This window comes from Boleophthalmus pectinirostris, unplaced genomic scaffold, assembly GCF_026225935.1.
Source record: "Boleophthalmus pectinirostris isolate CB_2022bp ecotype Guang Dong unplaced genomic scaffold, ASM2622593v1 HiC_scaffold_8, whole genome shotgun sequence".
Lineage (NCBI taxonomy): Eukaryota > Metazoa > Chordata > Actinopteri > Gobiiformes > Gobiidae > Boleophthalmus > Boleophthalmus pectinirostris.
Window position 1 is genome coordinate 33,869,894 of NW_026571515.1, and position 15,755 is coordinate 33,885,648.

Sequence of the window (15,755 nt, forward strand, 5' to 3'; positions counted from 1 at the left end):
TTTGTTGTATTATTGTATTGTATTTTTGTATCATTGTTTATGTGCCAAGATGTTCTAGGTTTATTCCTGTTTTAGGCTTGATTTGGACTTGTTTTAATCTTGGTTTAATCCTGGCCTAGTCTAGATTTATGATGGTTCTTTCATGGTACATTGAATTGTTTCAGTACAGCATTATATTTCTAGATAAATTATATGCTAATTAAATTTTTGGAATCATAGGTTTTGAATAATTCTAAACTCAGCAAAACTAATAAAACAAAATTCATATTTCAAATGAATGTAATATGAACATATTTTTATACCGTAGTGGATTTTTTCCCCCCATTTGCACAAAAATGACTATGCAACGCTGCTGAACCCTATGTGTAGCACAGATAAAAATTGGAGAACAAAGTAAGTACAGAGCAGTAGGTGTATGCCGATGTGGGTGAAAAGTGGGGGTCGAGTACTCAATTGACCAATATGGCATCCTGAAAATAAGTGATCAAAGATCACTTAAACATGCACAAATCACTCCAAATACAACTTTGAGAGGGTAAATGAGAAAAGGAAACAACTATAACATGATAAAAAGCTCTGAAAAGTCGATATTGCAGTATAGGTCTGGTATAGGTATAGGTAATACATTTATAGACACATTTTAGCACATTTCTCTCTGATTGCGAAATAATTAATAATTTTTTAAACTTTGATCAAACTTTTAAAACTTTGGCCAACCAGAACCAAAGCAGTACAAAAGCTGTCTTTACGTTGCCTTTGATAATGCTGTGAGATATATATGTGTTGCCTCATAGAGGGGGGCTTCATATTACACACACTGCCTGCACACACACTGTAAACTCAGCACTAGACATCCGACTAAGTAAAAGTCAGTCTGTAATAGGTGCACATAATTAGGCTGCATTCTCTCCACTTCAGGCCACTCTGTCCCCACTTAAATCCCTCAAAAGGTCATTGCCAAGCTGCTCGTTTGCTGCGGTGTGAGGTAAAATCCAACCAGGAAATACATAAAAATCAACAATAGAGCTGACAGGTATGATTTTTATAGATGGGGATTGGAGAAGTTACTCATTTCCTTATTGCAAGATTTGAATTCATATAAACAATGTTGGTTTTTGCCATTGTAGATTAATAAAGGAAGCATTAGTTACTAACTGTGATAACAAAACTCAATGACTGATAAAAATGTATTTAAGATGGAATAATAAAAAAGAAGAATAGAAAGAAAATGATTGACAAGTTGCATAATATTTGTAGCCTATGGCAATCTGTTACATGGATGTGAATAAATCATTTGTAATATTTTAATGTTACATTTAGTGGAGCCCACTTTAAAACCTGCTTCAAGGTAACAGATTCTGAGCAGTGTTTGGACCATTAGGAAAGAAATTTATTAAATGCCACTGATATGAAGTTTGTCTTAGTCCACTGATGAGTCCAGTCATGAGGTCTTCTGAAAATTTTTTCTAACTTTCTTTTTTTCAGACCAAAGTTAATTTTGCTTTCATACCTGACAGTTTTGACTGCTCACTGCTTGAAAAAAGAATCTGACATAGAGTAAATGGAAGTCCGTATTGCACATGAACTCAACACTGAAAACTAAAATAAAGATCTATATATCAAGGAAAAAAAACTGATTACATTTTTTGCCATATTACCCTTCTAGGTGTTCACTTATTCTTCACGTATTCACCATTACCTGGATCGTGTATTGGCACCATGAGATTGATTAAGCCAATATTGTGATTATGGGTCTTTAATTGGACATAATAAGACCATTTACAGGCAGATTTTGGCCTAGAATGTCTCGTAATGTTTGAACCTATATTCATACAAAGCTGTACAGTAGTGATTTGAAGGATAAATGACAATGACATAACATAACATGATCTCTTGTGTGATAAGTTAACTGTTAACTAATATTCTGTCCCTAGATACTTAACAGCAAAGTATCAATGTTGGAACTGAAAAAACTGGATTAGTACATCTTTACGCCCATCCCTAGCCCAAGATCAAAACAGTAGTCACCTCACAGGGCACCACCAAAATAGCTGGCATGAAGCTGACCAAGGGAACATTTAAAAAAATCAACAGTAAGACAGTAATTAATCTATAATCTAACATCAGCTTCTGTTTGGGACAAAGTGATGATCCTGGGATGAGATTGTCCAATAAGATCATCATATTTGTTGTTTAGCAGGATCTCCAGTCAATCTGTAATCGGATTCTTCACTTCCTGATTAGATAATGATTTGCACGGAGAGTGGAGCAGAGTGGTTTCCCTGGTGTCCCCCAGTGGCAAACACAAACAATACAAAACAATACATCTGTAGAACTAACCCTAAGTAGAGAAATCTCAATATTACATTTAATATAAGTAGATTTGATAGAGCAATAGATTTCTGCTTATTAGATCTGCATTTCTAAGTAGTTACAGGCAATTTCTTAAAGGTAGGGTAAGAAATTCCTCTTAAAAAAGAAAACTGCATCTCACTGGTGGATAATAAATATGCAGTACAAATAACAATACACTACTATTTGGTTGTGATGTGTGTAATGCACTGGAACGCTCAGTGGCGTCCAAGTAATTGCTGGCACAAAAGCAAACAAAGCAGAGAGTGAACATGCAAGTCAACAATCATTGTCATTTCTGCAAGGTGAACTTGTGAATTAAAGGTGCAATAAAAAATGCTTCTCGTTTCTATTTGATAAAGGAAGTCCAAAGGAGGATAATGTATACAGTCTGCTATTGCAACTCGGGTTGGTTCAGCTATTCGCTGATTGGCCGGTGAGCCATCTTCAGCTTCTGGGGTTTTTGCAAACCGTCGGGTGTTTTCTGATTTCTGACCTAGTCGCAGGAGAGAAATGAAAATGAGCAGAGGCACTAGGTGGAACCAGCCTGGCTAACCTAAATGTCCTATAGTCTGCAAAATTGACTCGTGTGAGCTTTAAGCCATGTAAGAATGTTGTTATCTCCTCAAAAACATACCTGGAGTTGGGTTTTGTTTCATTCAGCTTGAGTAACTATGTATTAGTCTGTCTATGTCTTCAAAGCTCATGAAGTAGTAGTTTTCAAGTCAACAGCTACCTTTTACCTTTTTTTCAGGAAAGAGGGTCAAAATGATCCAAATTATTCTAGTGAATCTGTATGAAGTTTAAAAACACAGCAAAACACTTCCCGTATTACCACATGACATCACAAGGTGGTTTTCCATTTGCGAGAAGAACTCAACCTAAATAAATACGCAGGAATTGTGATGAGAAATGAACATTCTAACATCAGAAAATATCCTGATATGGGCCCTTTAATGCTATCTAGCAAAACCAACTTACCCACACAAAGCTCAAGTGGAATATGCTACACTTTATATTAGTACATTAGCAACATTGTTGCTATTGCTGCTAATGCTAATGGGTGCATTTTTTATTGATTGACCAAACCCTTCCCAATATCCTGAATGAATAACCAACAGGAACAGTTAATAAACACCAGTATTTGAATGTTTGTATGATCTCCACCATTTGACTTAGGAGATGTGAAAAATATATTGCAATTACTCAGAAATGGCTAATATCTAATATATAAAATATCCCAATGAACACTTAATAATAATAAAAGGACTTGCGCCGTGGGAAACTGATTTTTTTCCCCATAAAAAACGAAGGTGCCCTAGGATGCAAAACTTGCCCACTCGCCTTGATATGAAACGAAACCACCACAAATGAAGATGGCGATTCAAAATCACTTTAACTCATATAGAGCTCTTTTTTTTATCTGTAAACATGCAATCATGCACCTTCACTGTAACTCCTGTGCTTTTGAGAACAATGGGGCATATCTAAAAGTGATTAGTGAAACAGCATAAATATTTCAGAACGCTTTGAGGAATGTTAAGAGCTTGTTAGTGCTTAATTTAGACCATGTGACCTTTAGCTCAAAACCACTCACCGTAAAGAACTGCTACCTGCCCAACCGAATCATAAAGGAGATTGATAGAACTATTTCAAACATGCTTTAATAGTAGTGGTAGTAGTAGTAGTGGTGGTAGTAGTAGTAGTAGTAGTGGTGGTAGTAGTAGTAGTAGTAGTAGTAGTAAAGGTGGTAGTAGTGTTGGTAGTAGTTGTAGTTTTACTATTAGTAGTACTAGTTGTAGTTGCAGTAGTAGTAGTAGTGGTTGTTGTTATTATAGTTGTAGTAGTTGGAGTCATAGTTGTAGTTTTACTAGTAGTAATAGTAGCAGTATGAGAGGTGGATAGTATTTGCTTATAACGTTAATAGTTTTTGTATTTTTTGTAGTATTACTCCTACTTGTGTCGTATATTTTACAGTGTAACAGTAGTCTTGCTTGAATAAAAGTTTTGGTTGCTCTTCTCACTATGAGGAAGTCTACAAGTGACAAAAGCTTCAAAAGCTTTATGTTGACAATATAAAATGATTTGCACATTTGTGGTTCTTGCACCACTCCTTCAGATGTGATTTAGTTGTTTTTCTCATTTTTGTGGTCCATGCTTTGAAAAGATCAGATATATATGGGTGAATGTTTAGTCCTTCCAATGAACTAACTTAACTTAATTATAAATCAGAGGTTATATCCAGACACTATGGAACAATTTCTTGGACCACTACTTGTACTTCTAGTTGAGTAATATTATTTTGAAGTAACCTCAATCTTACTTAAGTACATTTTTGGCGGCTCTGCCCACCTCTGCAATGAACCAGTGCCACAAAGGTTGAAACCATAAAAGCTTAGTGCTGCTAATGTCTCTGTAAATAGCAATAGAAGAATCATGATCTCCACATAGCAACAGACCGCAGACTTTCCCATAGACATCAGAATGAGCCTTTGTAACTGATGACCACTGACACGCACTGACAACCAGAACAGACACAGAGTAGAGCTGAACAGTATACTAAGATGGGGAAACTTAATTGAATAGCTTTTTAAAGAAACGGATATTAAAGGATATTTGCATTAGAATACTTGATACTTGATATGGATTGGTGTTTGCCAATACCAATATAAAATATTTTTCACTTTTATAAAAATATTAACTAAGTATTTATTTGGAATCTAAAATTATTTGGTCCATGTTTGTGTAAACATACAGCCATATAACAATTCTATTTCCGTTATTACTCATGGATCTGTCCAGAAAGACAAATCAGATGCACTGAGGACAATGTGGGAATGACACATGGAGACAGCGCATCGTTGGTATTGAATATTGATATCGGCCGATACTAATAATGGAACCTATATGTCACCCATTCCTATGTAGAATTATGTACAATATCATTTAAAATGTAAACAATTCAATTTCAGTAAAAAAAGAGAGAAAGGAACACTACGTCTCAACACAATGATTAACTGCACTGCCCAGCCCCACATTGTTCCTCCTGTTTTTGTTTAGTTTAAAAGGTGCACTATGTAACTTTTTAGAGAGGGAACTCCATGGTGATTTTAGTACTTTGCCTGGAATGTTCTAAAAAAAACAAAACAAAAAACAAAAACAAAAGGCATTTGAGCTATTTCTCACCATGTAGACAAGCAGGTGCTACTACCAGGCAAGTTAAAGGTCAGCTCTGTGGAGAGGTGAGCCTGCTTATGTTAAGAATACATGTTTTTCAGGGTATTTTGTACTGGTAATTGAACAAATGCAAGATATAAGTTTAATGCCGCGTTGTGAAACATTCTACTCAAAGCAATAATCCCTTCATGAGACAAGCACGTGGTAAACTCTCCACCCTAACAGCTATAAAGTGCATCTTTAATTGTTCCCTTGTGAATACAGTTTGAAATCTTACAGTAAAAGATAAAAGTAAGTAGGACAGTATAGGTGTATATGGCTCTGTATATGGTTGTCAGGCTGCACCCAGGTCCAACCATAAAACAGCCTCTTTACAAGAATGAGTCCATGTACCTCAGGGCCGACCTTTACCGCGCCGATGTGTTTGTGCAAGCTGCTGTAACGCCCACGCCTTGAGTCAAGGAAACCTGCACTTCTCACACATTTGCATTGTGCATGTTTTTACATTTAACCTGAGTACTGCAAAAAAAAAAAAAAAAAAAAATTGTTAAAGATGCACTATGTCACTTTACTGGTGGAGATGGATTTGTTTAATGTCATACTGTGAAACATCCCAGGCAAAGCAATAACATCTCCATGGAGTTTGACATTATTTATTGATTTGCTTGGAAATGTTTCACAGCGTGTCATTTAACAAATCTATCGCCATGGAGACAAACATGGAAACACAACAAAGCCAAGTTGTTACATGTCAGATCTGTGAATAAGAGACCCCCCTCATAGTAAGAATGTAGTAAGAATGTTTTTTCAAGGCATTTCTGAGTAAAAAAACAAACAAAAACAAAACACATGTCAGTGATACAAGATGGAAAAGTTTGATGTCATTCTGCAGAGCATTCCAAGCAAAGCAATAACATCTCCACGGAGACGAGCAGATGTTTGGCCTCCCACCAAAAAAGTTACATAGTGCTTCTTTACGATTCATTTATTTGCCTGATAGAACTTAATTGTTTAACTTGTTTTTGATACTAAAGCAAATAATAGTATTTGTTTATTATACCATGTGATCTTACATTAGTTCTGATGAAACTCAAAATGAAAAAGTGTAGGAAAAGTGTACGCAGTTTTTTCAGTATTGATACTTGCTTAAATAAGTATCTAATTTTGATTATATAATTATGTAATTTTTGTATCAATTAGTATTTGATTTTTGATACTTCTGACAACCCTATTTCTTAGAGCAACATATTTGAAGCAATCCAAGATGTGATTTTTACAGTACTGTGGTTGGAAAAGTGTGGTGAGGTTTTGTGAACACTGTGTGAAGTGGACAAGTCATTTCTTGAGCTCGAATGACCTGAGTGAAGTGCGTACATATTACATCAGGGAGACGGAGGACAGGGTTGTTGCTATGGAAAGAGTTTCCCTTCACAGCTGCTGTTCTGTAACGGGTGACTAACAGGTAAAGAGTGTGGGAGAGACAAAGAGAGTGGGGGAGGAGAGGAGAGGGGAGAAGGGAGAGTGAAAGGAGGGGAGATGAAGGGTAGACAGAGAGGAGGGAGCGAGTGAGGGGCGAGAGAGAAACAGAGAGACTGAAAGGAGGGGAGAGATTAGGGGGAGAGGAGGAGGGGAAATAAGACAGGTGGAGGGGAGAGAGAGACTGAAAGGAGGGATGAAAGGAGGGGTAGAGGAGCAAGACACTGAGAGGAGGGGAGGAAGGAGACAGAGAAGACAGACAGGAAAGGGTGAGAAAGGGGGAGTAAGAGAGTGAGCGAGACTGAGAGGAGGGGAGAGAGGAGGGAAAGTGAGAAACAGAAGGCAAGAGAGGGGGAGTGAGAGAGAGAGAGAGAGAGAGAGAGAGAGAGAGAGAGAGAAAAGAGAGATAGGGGAAAAGAAAGGGTAAGGTAAAGGGAGACAGACAGAAACAGAGAGGGGTTAGAGGGAGAGACAGAAAAGAAAGATAAAGGGGAGACAAAAAATAAAGGAGAGATGGATAGAGCAAAGGGGAACAGAGACAGAGGAAGGTAATGTTAGCAAGAGGAAAGCACAGGGGGAAGGAAACGGAGAAGGCGAGGGGAGGATAGAGATTTTGAAAGAGAGAGAGAGGAGAGGAAATGGATAAAGTGAGTGATAGAGAGCAGAGAGAGGGGGAGGACAGAAAGCCCAGGCACAGCTTGGTGTTCCCCAGCAGAAGGCCCTCCCACACTGCTGCTGCTGCATTTGACCTTCCCAAGTTGAGGTCACGACTAACCTGATTCTTCAGCACAACCACTGCAATATCCTCAGAGTACACGAAAATGATAAATACAGCCATACTTCAGTGATCACTAGTCTTTTTTTTATGTCTTGCCCCAGGACAGATATATTGTATTAGCTCATGAGGTCAAAATAAACCTGCTCTTTGTATCCAAGAAAGTCATTAGTTGCAGTAATATTTATTGTCCCATAATCATTAAAAGCCAAATTTCGCTCTATTATCTGACAACTGTGAAAAGCACTTATATAAAGTAAATAATTTGAATGATCGGACTGCATCAGGTAAGTGAGGAATAACTATGGAACACTGCAGACTCTTTAAAATGAACTAGTTCTGTTTTTCACATTTTTAAAACAGAAAAGTGGACTGAAAAAAATTTAGATCACATAATCAAACAATTTTCTAATTGTGCATATCTTTTATTATTCTATTTTTGTCTAATATATGTGCGATATTACTTGCTCTCATGAACAATATCACTCATACAATATGAAACTGCAGTAACATAAAATGAGAAGGCAGTGAAGTTGAAATGAGCAAGTCTTTAAACTATAGGGCTTCCCCGTGGGCCCGGCTATGGAGGAACTGAGCCAAGAGCCGTGGGTGCGAGTGAAGGAACAGAAGACAAACCAAAACAAGTGAAACGCCGAGGACATTCACCGCTGCATGAATCACCCGCTTCTTGGAAAATGTAGGCGAGGCAGACCCACTGTTTGTGCTGCCCATCATCACACAGCTCAGACTTGGACTTATGTAATGGTTTTGTGGAGGCGCCTTGAATAAAATCACTCAGGGTTCAGTACAAAGCCTCACGACCTGCCCAGACACGCACCGATGCTTTCACAGAGAATCGTGTTGGGAGCCCACTCATCTGTGCGGTGTTCAGCCAAATATGACATTACAATAGAAATGCCATTACACCAGAGTTTTCTTGTGAACATTACTAATCAGATGTGTCAGTTAGTTCCACTGCTGTCAAGATAATAAAATGTCAAACTTGATTTTGAAAGGTTCATTGCCGATTTTGATAACCACAATGCCAATTAAAAGATTTTTGTGAACAACTGAATGGAATTTGCAACACAACAATAGTACGTTCTTTGAAAGCGCACTGCTGGAGGGTATGTCACCTGCTTGTGTCGAGTGCAATGTTAACGCTTTGAATAAAATGTTCAACAGTATGGCAATAGACCAATTTCAATGTAGACAAGCAGGCCAAGTTACAAATCAGACCTGTGGAGAGGTGGTGACCTTGCTAACAGTAAAAATGTGAATTTTTCAATACATTTTTGAACATTAAAAACACTTGACAGGGATGCTTGCTAGATAAGTTCAGTGCAGTACAGTAGAATAATAAAGATAATGCAACATCTCTATGGAGTCTGTGGCGTAACCTCAACCAGAAACGTTACAGTGCTATTATTACCATGTGGTCTTATTCATGCTTTGCAGTTGATGTCATCAACATTGCCTGGGCGTGTGAAGCTAACTGTATGCACTGCTCTGTTAGAAGCTGTTACTCAAGTTAGACTTAATGTGAGCTTTATTTTAACCCTGTCAGGAACAAATTTAATTTTAGTAACAGGAAAAAATCTGATATTTGGGTAAAATGATTATATGGGGTAGTAATATACAATCCAGATTTTTTTTTTGAGAGAGACCGTCACATCCAATGTGTTCTGGGATCTTTCAGATTTGCAGCACTGGCGTGGTGTGGTAAATTAACACTAAAGACTGAAAATGATATGAACACTAACTTTATGTGTATACCACTTTTCATAACAATGAAAACATAAAGCACAGTGTAACAGCTTTACAGTGGCAGAACAACATCACTTTTTCATGTGGTACTCCAAGAAACAATTTTTATCCTTTGTAAACAACAAAAGTACTTTGCACTTCTGGCAGGCCGTTTGTGTGTAGCCATTCTCGCACAGTGTGCATCATCCCCATTTATCAGCATGGATGGGGAAAAAAGGCTCCTGAGTAAAAAAAAGCTCATAAAATATGGATTTGGAGTAAGTAGGTAATTGGCATTTAGCTGTTGCAAATCTGCAACGCCTGCCTGGAGAGGGTTAACACAATTTGACCAGAAAGAGCTGACTTAGATGGAACTACAACAGGTAAGATGATCTGTGCGCTCAAACAAGTCTTTCACATGTAAAATTGCCATCGCAAGATAACTAGCAGTTTTTTAATTAGTCATTCTGTTGAAAATGTAAATCCTAAGCAGGATCATGAATGCTATTGATCACAGGGTCCTGAAAATGAGCTGTTTAAATTTATTTTGTATTTTTTCTTGACTTTTCAGATTATAATAAAACATTTTTCACAGTTTTTGCTAATGCGCACATTGAATCACCAGTGTATTGAGCATTCCACCAATTGACATACATATAGAACACCCCCAGCGTAATGTCAATGCAAAGTATCAATACTAATTTGGGGTGCTTTCACTGTTCTCCTGGTTTAGTTCTGGTTTGAGACCATGTTAGTCCTAATGTGGACTTGGCTTGTTCCAGGTCTAGTCCTAATTTAGTACCAGTCGAGTCCAGCCCATTTACTTCTGGGTTCAATTCAAATCCCAGTTCCAAATGTGACCGCACCCACTGATTATGACTGCTCTAAAACTATTTAACAAATGTCCAACTTCTTCATATTTATGTGATTTTTTTTTTCAGTACTGATACTTGCTCAAACAAATGTCTATTTTCAATATTAGTTTTAGTATTGATTAATCGGGGTATCAATTTCCTTTGATGCTCCTCAGTGGAGATTGGTGGACAATGTTTATTCTCGAAGATAATACTGAAATTGTTGTTTTGAAGCTATGCAAATATAGAGTAGAATAGTTTACAATTAGTGTATCAGAAAACTATTAATATTATAGAAAAATAACTGATTAAAAATAATAAATAAAACATAAAGAAATAATATAAGATAAGAATACATAAGAAATAATATAAGAAAATAATATAAGAAAATATCTCTCAACTTTTAAGTTCCACCAAGGTATTGTAAGCACAGCTGATTATTATCTCAAAACCAAATTAATGAGTCAGAACGAATATTGATAAAGATTTGCACTCCTTGCCATTGTAATTTAGTCAAAGTGGGCGAGATGAGAAAAATTCATATTTCAATTTTATTCTCACCTCACAATATTTTTTGCAATAAAACCACAAATGTGCTAAAATATGCCTTTTAATGTGGAGGTTCAAGTATCACACAAAAAGTGAATGGACAGTAAAATGAAACAAACTAGTGTAGACATTTTTATCATTCAACATTGTCTGAAAGTATATAGTCACAATTATTATTATTATTATTTTTTACATCAGAATCTTTACCTATCCCTCCTAACTTCTAACCTTAATTGTGATTGTGTACAACTGAAACCTTGTTTACTACACATGTTGACCAAAGTGTTACAAAAGTGGGCAAAATGGTTAACCCAAGACCAAGGTTGGTATCAATAGGCCCTACTGAAAAAATGCAAATGACCTAGTATAAAGACTACATGGTAACATTAAAGGCTCACTAAGTACCTTTTTGGTACGCCACCTACTTGTCTCCTTGTTGTTATTTCATTGGCTGTAATATTTCAGAGTATGGTTTTAAACTTCTTAATGGAGAAAAGCAGGTGAGGCCAACAGGCCGATTATAAGTCAGGTGTCTCTGAAGGCAAGAATGCATGTTTGGCAATAAAAACATAACTGAATAAATGCAATATAGATCAGTTTCCATATGATGTACTGCGGAACATTTCAAGTAAATTAATAACATCTCCAAAGAAACATGGAGTTGGCAGATGCTTCATCAGAAATTTGTGTTGCGTTGTGTTGAAAATTATAAAAAATTCTACAAAAAAATATGTTTTCATTATCATTGTGGTGTCAAAGAATATATTAGCAGCTTTTTCTTGGCATCAAAATCAAGTCAAATATCGTGACATCACCACCAAGACCACAATGACATGATTATAAGTAACCAGGAAATTCCCAAAACATGTCTCATCCGGTTGATGGGTGAAAGCTTAACCTACTGTGCCACCGTCTTGCCCTAAACTCAATAGCTCTGGTTGTAATTTTGTATGTTTGTTAGCTCAATTAGATTTGAAGCAGGACATAATCTTCTCCAGCGTCGTGACTCTGTTAACATGAGACATAAATGACCCACTCCACATTATTGATCGGCCAAACACAGATACAGACAGATGAGCTCCATTAAGACATGCAGCATCGGAACAAACATTAGACTACAACTTATTATTATTATTTTATGAGGCTTTTGCAATGTTATTTTAACATGGTTTTAGTTAGCGGAAATGCTAGAGGGAAATTGTACATCTAATTCTGATTCATATGATTGCGATTGGATTTGCAAGTCATGTTAGATTAGATTCTGTTCTAGGATTTGTTGTCAAAAATGATACTAATCATTAAGTTGTTTTTAAACTACTCTAACAAGCACTGATACTTGAAAATATACCACAAAATGGGATCTTTCCTTAATAGTTTTAAAATCTTGATTTATATTAGAACTAGTGTAATAACGCATTGAATTGTATGGCTGAAAATTCTATTCTCCTGTTATTATAATGGCCTTTAATCTTTATCAAGCTTTTGTCTTAGCATAAATCAAGTTCGGAATTTTATATTATTGACTATTCTGTTTACAGTGTACATTTTAATTTTTCAACTAATACAAGATTACACTACAGCGTCAGCAGCTTTTATACAAGGGAAACTTTCTTTGTTGAAATTACTAAAATAATGCGGTCTTTGTTATTTGAGTCCATTCAAATTTCAATTTCACTTCATCTCTTGATTTTACAACCCTGTCTTAGAAGTGAAATTTAAAGCTGTAGTCTCGAGAATAGTCTATCAGCACTTTTTAGTCTTGTTTGGTTAAGTTGGGATAGGGGTACAGTCAACTTCCACTGTGCGCTGTAAGCAAAGTAATATCACCAGGGTAGCCTAATCTAACAATGGATTTTCAATTCAACATTCCACTCTGATATAGGCTATTAGGCAACAAAATTTAAAACAATAATATTATAGACTATTTTACGCACAGAGAAAGATTATGAGCATTGAAAGGGGCACTATGTATGGTTATTGCTTTGCGGGGAATGTTCCTACTTACTACTGTAGCTACTCTGGCTTACATTTATTCAATTACAGATAGAATTGCTTGGAAAACATGCATTCTTACTGTAAGCGGGAACGCCTTTTCAAAGACCTGACTTGTAACTTAGTCTGGTGGCATTACCTGCTTTTCCCCATGGAGATATACGTTATAAGTTTATTAACATTGTGGAATATTCCAAGCAAAGCAATAACAACTCCATGGAGACAAATGTCAGCCCCTATTAGAAAAGTTACATAGTGCACCTTTAACTATTGAGAACAACTATATAAAACCATGAATCATACACTAGCAAGAAGTCAAACTATAGACTAAAATCTTAAAAATAAAAACGATATTTCAAATACGTCCACAACAACTCTACAACTAAAAATAGCGTTGGCTGCACTGAAAGGGTGTCCCCCTCCAGTAACGTAACCCAGGTTGACATTAGAAATCACTACGATCCTAACACATGATCGTAATAAATGAGGTAACCACGACTGTTCAATGACATATCAAAATACAATGGATATTTCAGTGAATTACGCGCTCATGACGCACGTACGCACACATTTTGGGTAGTGCATGTTAGATTCTTGTAAAGTTACCGCATGGAAATCAATAGACAGTCGACTCTTTACTGGTGTATTCTCTGGCGTTATCAGCAAGCCGTAACCACTACAATTGCAGCTAAATGTCTAACGAAATCGTGCAAAACTTCAATCCAGTAGCGACAAATTTGCGTTTTACCTGCTCCGTTGCGGTCTTTAGTCAAGTGTTAGGGGTGCAGTTGGAAGAGAAGCCAGTCAGACAGCGGCGTTTTGGTGGTAAAAGTGTCCGCTAACTTCGGGCAGGCGCAGACAGCAGGGACCGTGGGTCGAGTGTAGAGAGGCGAACGGAGAGTGAAGGACCGCCCGCCCGTGTCTCTCTTGTGTCGGCTGCGCTCTCTCACACGCCCCCTGCAAACTTCCACAGTTCACATGACGGGGAAATGACGGTCCTACAGCGCCGCTTCAGAGCTGTCAGTCAGCGTGAATCACGACCGCTGCGAAAAGATGTTTTTAAACCAGAGCATTTGAATAGACGTCAAGGGACATTTCCCAGAGTGGTTAGTTAAGAGTTAAATTTAGGGTAGCATACTTTTGTCTTTCTGGTATTTGAGGAAAAATATGGCTAACATGCAACTAAAAATAAAAATAAAAAACTGCACGAGCTGTACGTGAAGAGGCGTAAAAGACTGTAAATGTAAACTTCTATTTGAGAATTATTGCATTAACAGCACATTATTTATTTTTCCGTTATCACGTGAAAAAAAATTCCAACTTTACTTGATATTAGCTTACGTGTACTGTAGTAATACATGTTATTGTATTTATTTATTTTAATGGGCGTACATTGCGCAAAATTGACTGTTGTGAGCTTTTAGTTATGTTAGAATGTTGTCCCCTCATCAAAAACATATCTGGAATTGGCGATTAGTTTACATCTTCAAAGCTCAAAATGCCGCTTTGTGATGTGATGTCAACCACTTTTTGGTTTAGTAGAGATTTGGAAAATCCAGGGTTGAAATTATCGAAATGATTCTGGTGATTTCCTGTATTACCACATGACATCACAAAGTGGAACATAGTGTTGTCTGTTTGAAAAAAGAACTCTAAATTTGCAGGGTGTGAATGAAACAAAACACAACTCCAGGTATGTTTTAAATGAGGAAACAACGTTATAACCTAGGTCAGAAAACAGCGTAATATGGGCCCTTTAATTTGGGCAAAGTGTCTTGCTCAAGGAGACAATAACATGAGCTATTTGAACCATAAACACACTGGTTAGTTGATGAATGAAATATTAACCCACAGTGCCACTCCCACTTAATTCAAGACATAGATCTATAGGCTAATGGTGGTCTTATTCTATGTATCAGATAGATAAACAACCCTATCACTCAGGAGCCCTACATTTAAAAAATATTTTTAAAGCAAACCTTTTCACATGCATGGGTACTTCTTTTTCCACTTGAGTGATAATTACCTAGTCTAGTATTTTGTACACACCCAAGATAGTTATGATGCTACCAGAACCAAACAGGATGCAAACACAATGCAATATTTAAGATTAAACCTAAATGCTATGTTTTTGGCTGCAGTCTCATCACAGCAGGAGCAGACAATGAGCAAAGTGCACGATTTCACATTCCACTGAGAAGGATTAGGGCCACAATGAACTGTAGAGGACTGAAAACAAGAGCCCTGTCTGGGTCTGTCCAGAGCAGAACAGCCCTTGAAACGGACAGAAAGTGGAAAATTACAATACATTTCTGAACAATGTGTATTTCACACAGTATACCAATTTAAAATATCTAAAGCAAAAGCTGAAATTGTGGTACAGTATTGTGAGGTGGTAGCCTGTCCATGGGTTTCAGAATGAGGCAAAGCCAGGACCATTGCCATAGCAATCAACAATTCAAAACTAAATATTCCAACTTTTGAATGGTCAACAGTCCTCAAAATGTCACCTTACAACAGAAAGCTGAAACCCATGAATAGTGTACAGACCTAATAGCCCTGATTATATTCTAAATTCCAACGTAAGTAGCTTAGTTACAGTAGAGCAGTGGTTCCGGTGGGGTCCAGAGCCCCCAGAGGTTGTCTGGACAACAACAGCATATGCAAGAAAATTACATAATATTTGTTTAAACATACCACTTACACCAGCCCCAACCTTTATTATTATTATGTAAATCTATAAACATAAACAAACAGAAAAAAATAAACAAAAACCTAACATCTGTATAGTGTGAATTATTATTGAGAGCTCCGTATAATAGCTGAATCAATCA

General features: G+C 36.9%; 1 protein-coding gene across 1 annotated transcript in view; it reads right to left on the minus strand.

Annotated features, from left to right (window-relative positions):
• The window catches only part of dgkaa (diacylglycerol kinase, alpha a), a 52,273-nt gene extending 38,228 nt beyond the window's left edge, over nt 1–14,045 (minus strand). Inside the window, exon 1 of the mRNA XM_055165805.1 lies at nt 13,670–14,045. The gene's annotated coding sequence lies outside the window, so the exon portion shown is untranslated. The remainder of the gene's footprint in view (nt 1–13,669) is intronic.
• Nucleotides 14,046–15,755: the final 1,710 nt, after the last annotated feature.